This window comes from Oncorhynchus keta, unplaced genomic scaffold (assembly GCF_023373465.1).
Source record: "Oncorhynchus keta strain PuntledgeMale-10-30-2019 unplaced genomic scaffold, Oket_V2 Un_contig_18899_pilon_pilon, whole genome shotgun sequence".
Lineage (NCBI taxonomy): Eukaryota > Metazoa > Chordata > Actinopteri > Salmoniformes > Salmonidae > Oncorhynchus > Oncorhynchus keta.
In genome coordinates, this window is record NW_026281168.1 from 1 (window position 1) to 10,006 (window position 10,006).

A 10,006-nucleotide genomic window follows, 5' to 3' on the forward strand; every position below is an offset into this window, starting at 1 on the left:
TCTCCTGGTCACTGAAGATCCCATGGCACTTATCGTAAGAGTGGGGATGTTAACCCCGGTGTCCTGACTCTCCCTGGTCACTGAAGATCCCATGGCTTATCGTAAGAGTGGGGATGTTAACCCCGGTGTCCTGACTCTCCCTGGGTCACTGAAGATCCCATGGCACTTATCGTAAGATTGGGGGTGTTAACCCCGTGTCCTGACTCTCCCTGGTCACTGAAGATCCCATGGCACTTAACGTAAGAGTGGGGATATTAACCCCGGTGTCCTGACTCTCCCTGGTCACTGAAGATCCCATGGCACTTATCGTAAGAGTGGGGATGTTAACTCTCCCTGGTGTCCTGTTAACTCTCCCTGGTCACTGAAGATCCCATGGCACTTATCGTAAGAGTGGGGATGTTAACCCCGGTGTCCTGACTCTCCCTGGTCACTGAAGATCCCATGGCACTTATCGTAAGAGTGGGGATGTTAACCCCGGTGTCCTGACTCTCCCTGGTCACTGAAGATCCCATGGCACTTATCGTAAGAGTGGGGATGTTAATCCCGGTGTCCTGACTCTCCTGGTCACTGAAGATCCCATGGCACTTATCGTAAGATTGTTAATCCCGGGGTGGTCACTGAAGATCCCATGGCACTTATCGTAAGATTGGGGGTGTCCTGGTGGCTAAATTCCCAATCTGGCCCTCATACCATCATGGCTACCTAATCATCCCCAGCTTCCAATTGGCTCAATTTCCCCCTCTCCTCTGAAACTCTTCTCCAGGTTGTTGCTGTAAAAGAGAATCTCTTCTCAGTCAACTTACCTGGTACACCTTTAAAATAATATCCTGGTAAAATAGGGATAGTAAAACAAAAGCATACTGTTACGAATCCCTTTTGGCCCGACAGTCTAGGGGGGGATGGTAATGAGACCCGTAACATAACTCATGCAAATTCTAATAGTGACAAAGTAAAAAGTGAGAACGAAATAACTACGACAACTGAAATCTACCGTCAAACTCAAGGTTTATTTGTAAACACACGGTAATGGGGGAGCAGGGAAAGGGGCTGAGCTGGACCCAAGAAAATAAACAATAAGTATTCAAAAACACCCCTAAGCTAGACTAGCCTACTTTAACAACAGCTAGCTAACTAACCACAAATACAGTGGGTGGTCCGCCCAGTTCCAACTGGTGTACCTATCTAACAAAGTCTACCTACGGGTAGTGTATGCCCATGGGCGACTTGTCTTCGTTTCCCATTTTCCCACCAGCAAACAAACAAACACCATAACCAAAACAATACTCACAGGTGATGACAAAGTGCTATGGAGGTGCTCAAACAAAAGAGAGGTTAATACACAAAGAGAGAGTGACACACAGACATGGCATTTACAGAGAGATTGAGCTCTAGAGCAAACAACTGACAGGGTTTTTAAACCAAGGGAAAGGAACTGTGATTGGGTAGGAAACAGGAGGAGGTGTGTCTTCTGATTGATGATTGGGTTGTTGACTGATTGGGGAGTGATGATTTTCACCTGTGAGGGGAGAAGGAGAGAACAACACGGGATACATATACACACAGACACAGGATACATATACACACAGACACAGGATACATATACACACAGACACAGGATACATATACACACAGACACAGGATACATATACACACAGACACAGGATACATATACACACAGACACAGGATACATATACACACAGACACAGGATACATATACACACAGACACAGGATACATATACACACAGACACAGGATACATATACACACAGACACGGGATACATATACACACAGACACGGGATACATATACACACAGACACAGGATACATATACACACAGACACGGGATACATATACACACAGACACGGGATACATATACACACAGACACAGGATACATATACACACAGACACGGGATACATATACACACAGACACAGGATACATATACACACAGACACAGGATACATATACACACAGACACAGGATACATATACACACAGACACAGGATACATATACACACAGACACAGGATACATATACACACAGACACAGGATACATATACACACAGACACAGGATACATATACACACAGACACAGGATACATATACACACAGACACAGGATACATATACACACAGACACAGGATACATATACACACAGACACAGGATACATATACACACAGACACAGGATACATATACACACAGACACAGGACACATATACACACAGACACAGGACACATATACACACAGACACAGGATACATATACACACAGACACAGGATACATATACACACAGACACAGGATACATATACACACAGACACAGGATACATATACACACAGACACAGGATACATATACACACAGACACGGGATACATATACACACAGACACAGGATACATATACACACAGACACAGGATACATATACACACAGACACAGGATACATATACACACAGACACAGGATACATATACACACAGACACAGGATACATATACACACAGACACAGGATACATATACACACAGACACAGGACACATACACACAGACACAGGATACATATACACACAGACACAGGATACATATACACACAGACACAGGATACATATACACACAGACACAGGATACATATACACACAGACACAGGATACATATACACACAGACACAGGATACATATACACACAGACACAGGATACATATACACACAGACACAGGATACATATACACACAGACACAGGATACATATACACACAGACACAGGATACATATACACACAGACACGGGATACATATACACACAGACACAGGATACATATACACACAGACACAGGATACATATACACACAGACACAGGATACATATACACACAGACACAGGATACATATACACACAGACACAGGATACATATACACACAGACACAGGATACATATACACACAGACACAGGATACCTGTATCTGTAACACATACACATATTTTGTTGTTGACAAAAATGGATTGCTCAGTGAGCTGCATGGTGTGTGAATTACGAGACTACATTGTTCCGACTGACTACTACATTGCTCATTTTGTAGGCTGTTCAGGAACGGGAGAAAAATCAGGTGTCCAAAGGATTTTCAGAATTCGTCCTGTCAAGTCCAAACGGGTCCTTAAAGCTGAACAGTTGGTTTGCGTTCAAGAATCCCCGCTCCACTTCCATCAATCCAGAGGTGTAGTTTTATCAGGCTGAGGACATGAATCTGTCATGTTGTATATGAAGAACTGGAATATCATTCTATTTCTCTCTCTCTTTCTCTCTTTTCTCTCTCTCTCTCTCTCTCGTTGCACCATATGGCCCCCAACAGAAGATTCAGCTGTTACCTGCAGACACCACCCCAAGCTGTTGTCAGATGATAATGGGAAACACAGGGGTGGACATTGAGATGGAGTTAATCGGGGAGGATGAGAGGACAGTATGGAAATCAGTGTTATCAAAAGGTAATAAATACTATACATGAACAGTATGTCAATCATCAATGTCCTTTTCTAACAGATGCCATTAAAATGTTTTATGATATTTTATATTGATTGTTTTTTCAGATGTGTACAGCAACGACTCTCATCCAACATGTAAGTTTGTTTTTGTGGACGAGTTTTATAAAATGGGTTATAGAGCTAACGTCTCTTCAAGTTGGGATGAAGGACACTGATGAAGGTCTTCATGAGTCGTGTTCATTGGGGTGATGAAGGTCTTCATGAGTCGTGTTCAGTGGGGTGATGAAGGTCTTCATGAGTCGTGTTTAGTGGGGTGATGAAGGTCTTCATGAGTCGTGTTCAGTGGGGTGATGAAGGTCTTCATGAGTCGTGTTCATTGGGGTGATGAAGGTCTTCATGAGTCGTGTTCAGTGGGGTGATGAAGGTCTTCATGAGTCGTGTTCAGTGGGGTGATGAAGGTCTTCATGAGTCGTGTTCAGTGGGGTGATGAAGGTCTTCATGAGTCGTGTTCAGTGGGGTGATGAAGGTCTTCATGAGTCGTGTTCAGTGGGGTGATGAAGGTCTTCATGAGTCGTGTTCAGTGGGGTGATGAAGGTCTTCATGAGTCGTGTTCATTGGGGTGATGAAGGTCTTCATGAGTCGTGTTCATTGGGGTGATGAAGGTCTTCATGAGTCGTGTTCAGTGGGGTGATGAAGGTCTTCATGAGTCGTGTTCAGTGGGGTGATGAAGGTCTTCATGAGTCGTGTTTAGTGGGGTGATGAAGGTCTTCATGAGTCGTGTTCATTGGGGTGATGAAGGTCTTCATGAGTCGTGTTCAGTGGGGTGATGAAGGTCTTCATGAGTCGTGTTCATTGGGGTGATGAAGGTCTTCATGAGTCGTGTTCATTGGGGTGATGAAGGTCTTCATGAGTCGTGTTCAGTGGGGTGATGAAGGTCTTCATGAGTCGTGTTCAGTGGGGTGATGAAGGTCTTCATGAGTCGTGTTCAGTGGGGTGATGAAGGTCTTCATGAGTCGTGTTTAGTGGGGTGATGAAGGTCTTCATGAGTCGTGTTCATTGGGGTGATGAAGGTCTTCATGAGTCGTGTTCAGTGGGGTGATGAAGGTCTTCATGAGTCGTGTTCAGTGGGGTGATGAAGGTCTTCATGAGTCGTGTTCAGTGGGGTGATGAAGGTCTTCATGAGTCGTGTTCAGTGGGGTGATGAAGGTCTTCATGAGTCGTGTTCAGTGGGGTGATGAAGGTCTTCATGAGTCGTGTTCAGTGGGGTGATGAAGGTCTTCATGAGTCGTGTTCAGTGGGGTGATGAAGGTCTTCATGAGTCGTGTTCAGTGGGGTGATGAAGGTCTTCATGAGTCGTGTTTAGTGGGGTGATGAAGGTCTTCATGAGTCGTGTTCATTGGGGTGATGAAGGTCTTCATGAGTCGTGTTCAGTGGGGTGATGAAGGTCTTCATGAGTCGTGTTCAGTGGGGTGATGAAGGTCTTCATGAGTCGTGTTCAGTGGGGTGATGAAGGTCTTCATGAGTCGTGTTCAGTGGGGTGATGAAGGTCTTCATGAGTCGTGTTCAGTGGGGTGATGAAGGTCTTCATGAGTCGTGTTCAGTGGGGTGATGAAGGTCTTCATGAGTCGTGTTTAGTGGGGTGATGAAGGTCTTCATGAGTCGTGTTCAGTGGGGTGATGAAGGTCTTCATGAGTCGTGTTCAGTGGGGTGATGAAGGTCTTCATGAGTCGTGTTCAGTGGGGTGATGAAGGTCTTCATGAGTCATGTTCAGTGGGGTGATGAAGGTCTTCATGAGTCGTGTTCAGTGGGGTGATGAAGGTCTTCATGAGTCGTGTTCAGTGGGGTGATGAAGGTCTTCATGAGTCGTGTTCAGTGGGGTGATGAAGGTCTTCATGAGTCGTGTTCAGTGGGGTGATGAAGGTCTTCATGAGTCGTGTTCAGTGGGGTGATGAAGGTCTTCATGAGTCATGTTCAGTGGGGTGATGAAGGTCTTCATGAGTCGTGTTCAGTGGGGTGATGAAGTTCTTCATGAGTCGTGTTCAGTGGGGTGATGAAGGTCTTCATGAGTCGTGTTCAGTGGGGTGATGAAGGTCTTCATGAGTCGTGTTCAGTGGGGTGATGAAGGTCTTCGTGAGTCGTGTTCAGTGGGGTGATGAAGGTCTTCATGAGTCGTGTTCATTGGGGTGATGAAGGTGTAATGATATAAATACTTACGAAGGCACTGTATATGAGGCCTTGTCTTTGTAGAAAGTTGAATCTGTGCTTGAAATGTGATACTTGACTGAGGGACCTTCCAGATGTTGTATGTATGGGGGACAGGTCCAATTTGACATTAGAGTATTTTCAGTAGACTGTTGACAAAACATTACAATTAAATCCATCTTAATCCCACTATGTAACACAATAGAGAAATCCAAGGGGTATGAACACTTTTGCAAGGCTCTGTATGTTATGTTGAATAGACAATCGTGTCAGCCAGGGTAGGTGTCAATTCCAAATAAATTCATTTTTATTTTTTGACTGACTTCAATTGGAATTGCCTTCAACCTCATCCCAAACACTTCTGAACCCATTTACTTTCTATCTCTCTTTGATTTTTATTTGTTTATACCTTCCGGAAACCTGCCTCACCCACTGTGATACGGATTCGCTATCACTTTTAATTTTGATTTATTTTTATGACACACTCAAGAACCTCCAGACGCTAACCAGCTAACTAGCTACAAGCTATTTAGTCATTGTTAGTTTAAAAAAATAAATAAAAAAAAAAAAAAACCTGGATAACACTCGCCAGCCCAGCTTCCCTGCCCATCCACCGCTGCCCCTGGACACTGATTTCTTGGCTACATAGCTGACGCACGCTGGACTGTCCATTAATCACGGTACCCCATTCTGCTTGTTTGTTTATCTGTCGGCCCAGTTGCCTAGTCAACGCCATTTTACCTGCTGTTTGTTGTGCTAGCTGATTAGCCTCGCCTACTGTTTTTAGCTAGCTTTCCCAATTCAACACCTGTGATTACTGTATGCCTCGCTGTATGTCTCTCCCAAATGTCAATATGCCTTGTATACTGTTGTTCAGGTTAGTTATCATTGTTTTAGTTCACAATGGAGCCCCTAGATCCACTCTGCATACCCCTGTTACCTCCTTTGTCCCCCCCCCACACATGCGGTGACCTCACCCATTACAACCAGCATGTCCAGAGATACAACCTCTCTCATCATCACCCAGTGCCTGGGCTTACCTCCGCTGTACCCGCACCCCACCATACCCCTGTCTGCGCATTATGCCCTGAATATATTCTACCATGCCCAGAAACCTGCTCCTCTTATCCTCTGCCCCCAACGCTCTAGGTGACCAGTTTTGATAGCCTTTAGCCGCACCCTCATACTACTCCTTCTCTGTTCCGCGGGTGATGTGGAGGTAAACCCAGGCCCTGCATGCCCCCAGGTACCCTCATTTGTTGACTTCTGTGATCGAAAAGTCTTGGTTTTATGCATGTCAACATCAGAAGCCTCCTCCCTAAGTTTGTTTTACTCACTGCTTTAGCACACTCTGCTAACCCTGATGTCCTTGCCGTGTCTGAATCCTGGCTCAGGAAGGCCACCAAAAATTCAGAGATTTCCATACCCAACTATAACATCTTCCGTCAAGATAGAACTGCCAAAGGGGGCGGAGTCGCAGTCTACTGCAGAGATAGCCTGCAAAGTAATGTCATACTTTCCAGGTCCATACCCAAACAGTTTGAACTACTAATTTTGAAAATTACTCTCTCCAGAAACAAGTCTATCACTGTTGCCGCCTGCTACCGACCCCCGTCAGCTCCCCAGCTGCGCCCTGGACACCATTTGTGAATTGATCGCCCCCATCTAGCTTCAGAGTTTGTTCTGTTAGGTGACCTAAACTGGGATATGCTTAACACCCCGGCAGTCCTACAATCTAAGCTAGATGCCCTCAATCTCACTCAAATCATCAAGGAACCCACCAGGTACAACCCTAACTCTGTAAACAAGGGCACCCTCATAGACGTCATCCTGACCAACTGGCCCTCCAAATATACCTCCGCTGTCTTCAACCAGGATCTCAGCGATCACTGCCTCATCGCCTGTATCCGCCACGGAGCCGCAGTCAAACGACCACCCCTCATCACTGTCAAACGCTCCCTAAAACACTTCTGTGAGCAGGCCTTTCTAATCGACCTGGCCCGTGTATCCTGGAAGGACATTGACCTCATCCCGTCTGTTGAGGATGCCTGGTCATTCTTTAAAAGTAACTTCCTCACCATTTTAGATAAGCATGCTCCGTTCAAAAAATGCAGAACCAAGAACAGATACAGCCCTTGGTTCACTCCAGACCTGACTGCCCTCGACCAGCACAAAAACATCCTGTGGCGGACTGCAATAGCATCGAATAGCCCCCGTGATATGCAACTGTTCAGGGAAGTCAGGAACCAATACACGCAGTCAGTCAGGAAAGCTAAGGCCAGCTTCTTCAGGCAGAAGTTTGCATCCTGTAGCTCCAACTCCAAAAGTTCTGGGACACTGTGAAGTCCATGGAGAACAAGAGCACCTCCTCCCAGCTGCCCACTGCACTGAGGCTAGGAAACACGGTCTCCACCGATAAATCCATGATTATCGAAAACTTCAATAAGCACTTTCAACGGCTGGCCATGCCTTCCGCCTGGCTACTCCAACCTCGGCCAACAGCCCGCCCCGTAGTTCCTCACCCAAGCCTCTCCAGGTTCTCCTTTACCCAAATCCAGATAGCAGATGTTCTGAAAGAGCTGCAAAACCTGGACCCGTACAAATCAGCTGGGCTTGACAATCTGACCCGCTATTTCTGAAACTATCTGCCGCCATTGTCGCAACCCCTATTACCAGCCTGTTCAACCTCTCTTTCATATCGTCTGAGATCCCCAAGGATTGAAAGCTGCCGCAGTCATCCCCTCTTCAAAGGGGGAGACACCCTGGACCCAAACTGCTATAGACCTATATCCATCCTGCCCTGCCTATCTAAGGTCTTCGAAAGCCAAGTCAACAAACAGGTCACTGACCATCTCGAATCCCACCGTACCTTCTCCGCTGTGCAATCTGGTTTCCGAGCCGGTCACGGGTGCACCTCAGCCACACTCAAGGTACTAAATGATATCATAACCGCCATCGATAAAGACAGTACTGTGCAGCCGTCTTCATCGACCTCGCCAAAGGCTTTCGACTCTGTCAATCACCAAATTCTTATCGGCAGACTCAACAGCCTCGGTTTTTCGGATGACTGCCTTGCCTGGTTCACCAATTACTTTGCAGACAGAGTTCAGTGTGTCAAATCGGAGGGCATGCTGTCCGGTCCTCTGGCAGTCTCTATGGGGGTGCCACAGGGTTCAATTCTCGGGCCGACTCTTTTCTCTGTATATATCAATGATGTTGCTCTTGCTGCGGGCGATTCCCTGATCCACCTCTACGCAGACGACACCATTCTATATACTTTCGGCCCGTCATTGGACACTGTGCTATCCAACCTCCAAACGAGCTTCAATGCCATACAGCACTCCTTCCGTGGCCTCCAACTGCTCTTAAACGCGAGTAAAACCAAATGCATGCTTTTCAACCGATCGCTGCCTGCACCCGCATGCCCGACTAGCATCACCACCCTGGATGGTTCCAACCTTGAATATGTGGACATCTATAAGTACCTAGGTGTCTGGCAGACTGCAAACTCTCCTTCCAGACTCACATCAAACATCTCCAATCAAAATCAAATCCAGAGTCGGCTTTCTATTCCGCAACAAAGCCTCCTTCACTCACGCTGCCAAGCTTACCCTAGTAAAAACTGACTATCCTACCGATCCTCGACTTCGGCGATGTCATCTACAAAATGGCTTCCAACACTCTACTCAGCAAACTGGATGCAGTCTATCACAGTGCCATCCGTTTTGTCACTAAAGTACCTTATACCACCCACCACTGCGACTTGTATGCTCTAGTCGGCTGGCCCTCACTACATATTCGTCGCCAGACCCACTGGCTCCAGGTCATCTACAAGTCCATGCTAGGTAAAGCCCGCCTTATCTCAGTTCACTGGTCACGATGGCAACACCCATCCGTAGCACGCGCTCCAGCAGGTGTATCTCACTGATCATCCCTAAAGCCAACACCTCATTTGCCGCCTTTCGTTCCAGTACTCTGCTGCCTGTGACTGGAACGAATTGCAAAAATCGCTGAAGTTGGAGACTTTTATCTCCCTCACCAACTTCAAACATCAGCTATCCGAGCAGCTAACCGATCGCTGCAGCTGTACATAGTCTATTGGTAAATAGCTCACCCTTTTCACCTACCTCATTCCCATACTGTTTTTATACTGTTTTTATTTATTTACTTTTCTGCTCTTTTGCACACCAATATCTCTACCTGTACATGCCCATCTGATCATTTATCACTCCAGTGTTAATCTGCAAAATTGTATTATTCGCCTACCTCATGCCTTTTGCACACAACCTGGTTAAATAAAGGTGAAATAAAAAATAAAAAATAAAACCT

The 10,006-nt window shown here is 46.1% G+C and overlaps 1 long non-coding RNA gene across 50 annotated transcripts; it reads left to right on the forward strand.

The window, feature by feature from the left end:
• The first annotated feature begins 2,554 nt into the window (after nucleotides 1-2,554).
• LOC127920314 (uncharacterized) lies at nucleotides 2,555-6,618 on the forward strand. 50 transcript variants are annotated; one of them, XR_008105884.1, is made up of 7 exons: nucleotides 2,555-3,210; nucleotides 3,346-3,478; nucleotides 3,581-3,695; nucleotides 3,730-5,123; nucleotides 5,192-5,259; nucleotides 5,362-5,463; nucleotides 5,634-6,618. It is a non-coding gene; the product is annotated as an uncharacterized LOC127920314 (long non-coding RNA). The 50 variants fall into 50 exon arrangements; XR_008105883.1 differs by having other exon boundaries at nucleotides 3,730-4,273; nucleotides 4,308-4,375; nucleotides 4,512-5,463; nucleotides 5,634-6,617; XR_008105850.1 differs by having other exon boundaries at nucleotides 3,730-4,205; nucleotides 4,240-4,273; nucleotides 4,308-5,463; nucleotides 5,634-6,616.
• Nucleotides 6,619-10,006: the final 3,388 nt, after the last annotated feature.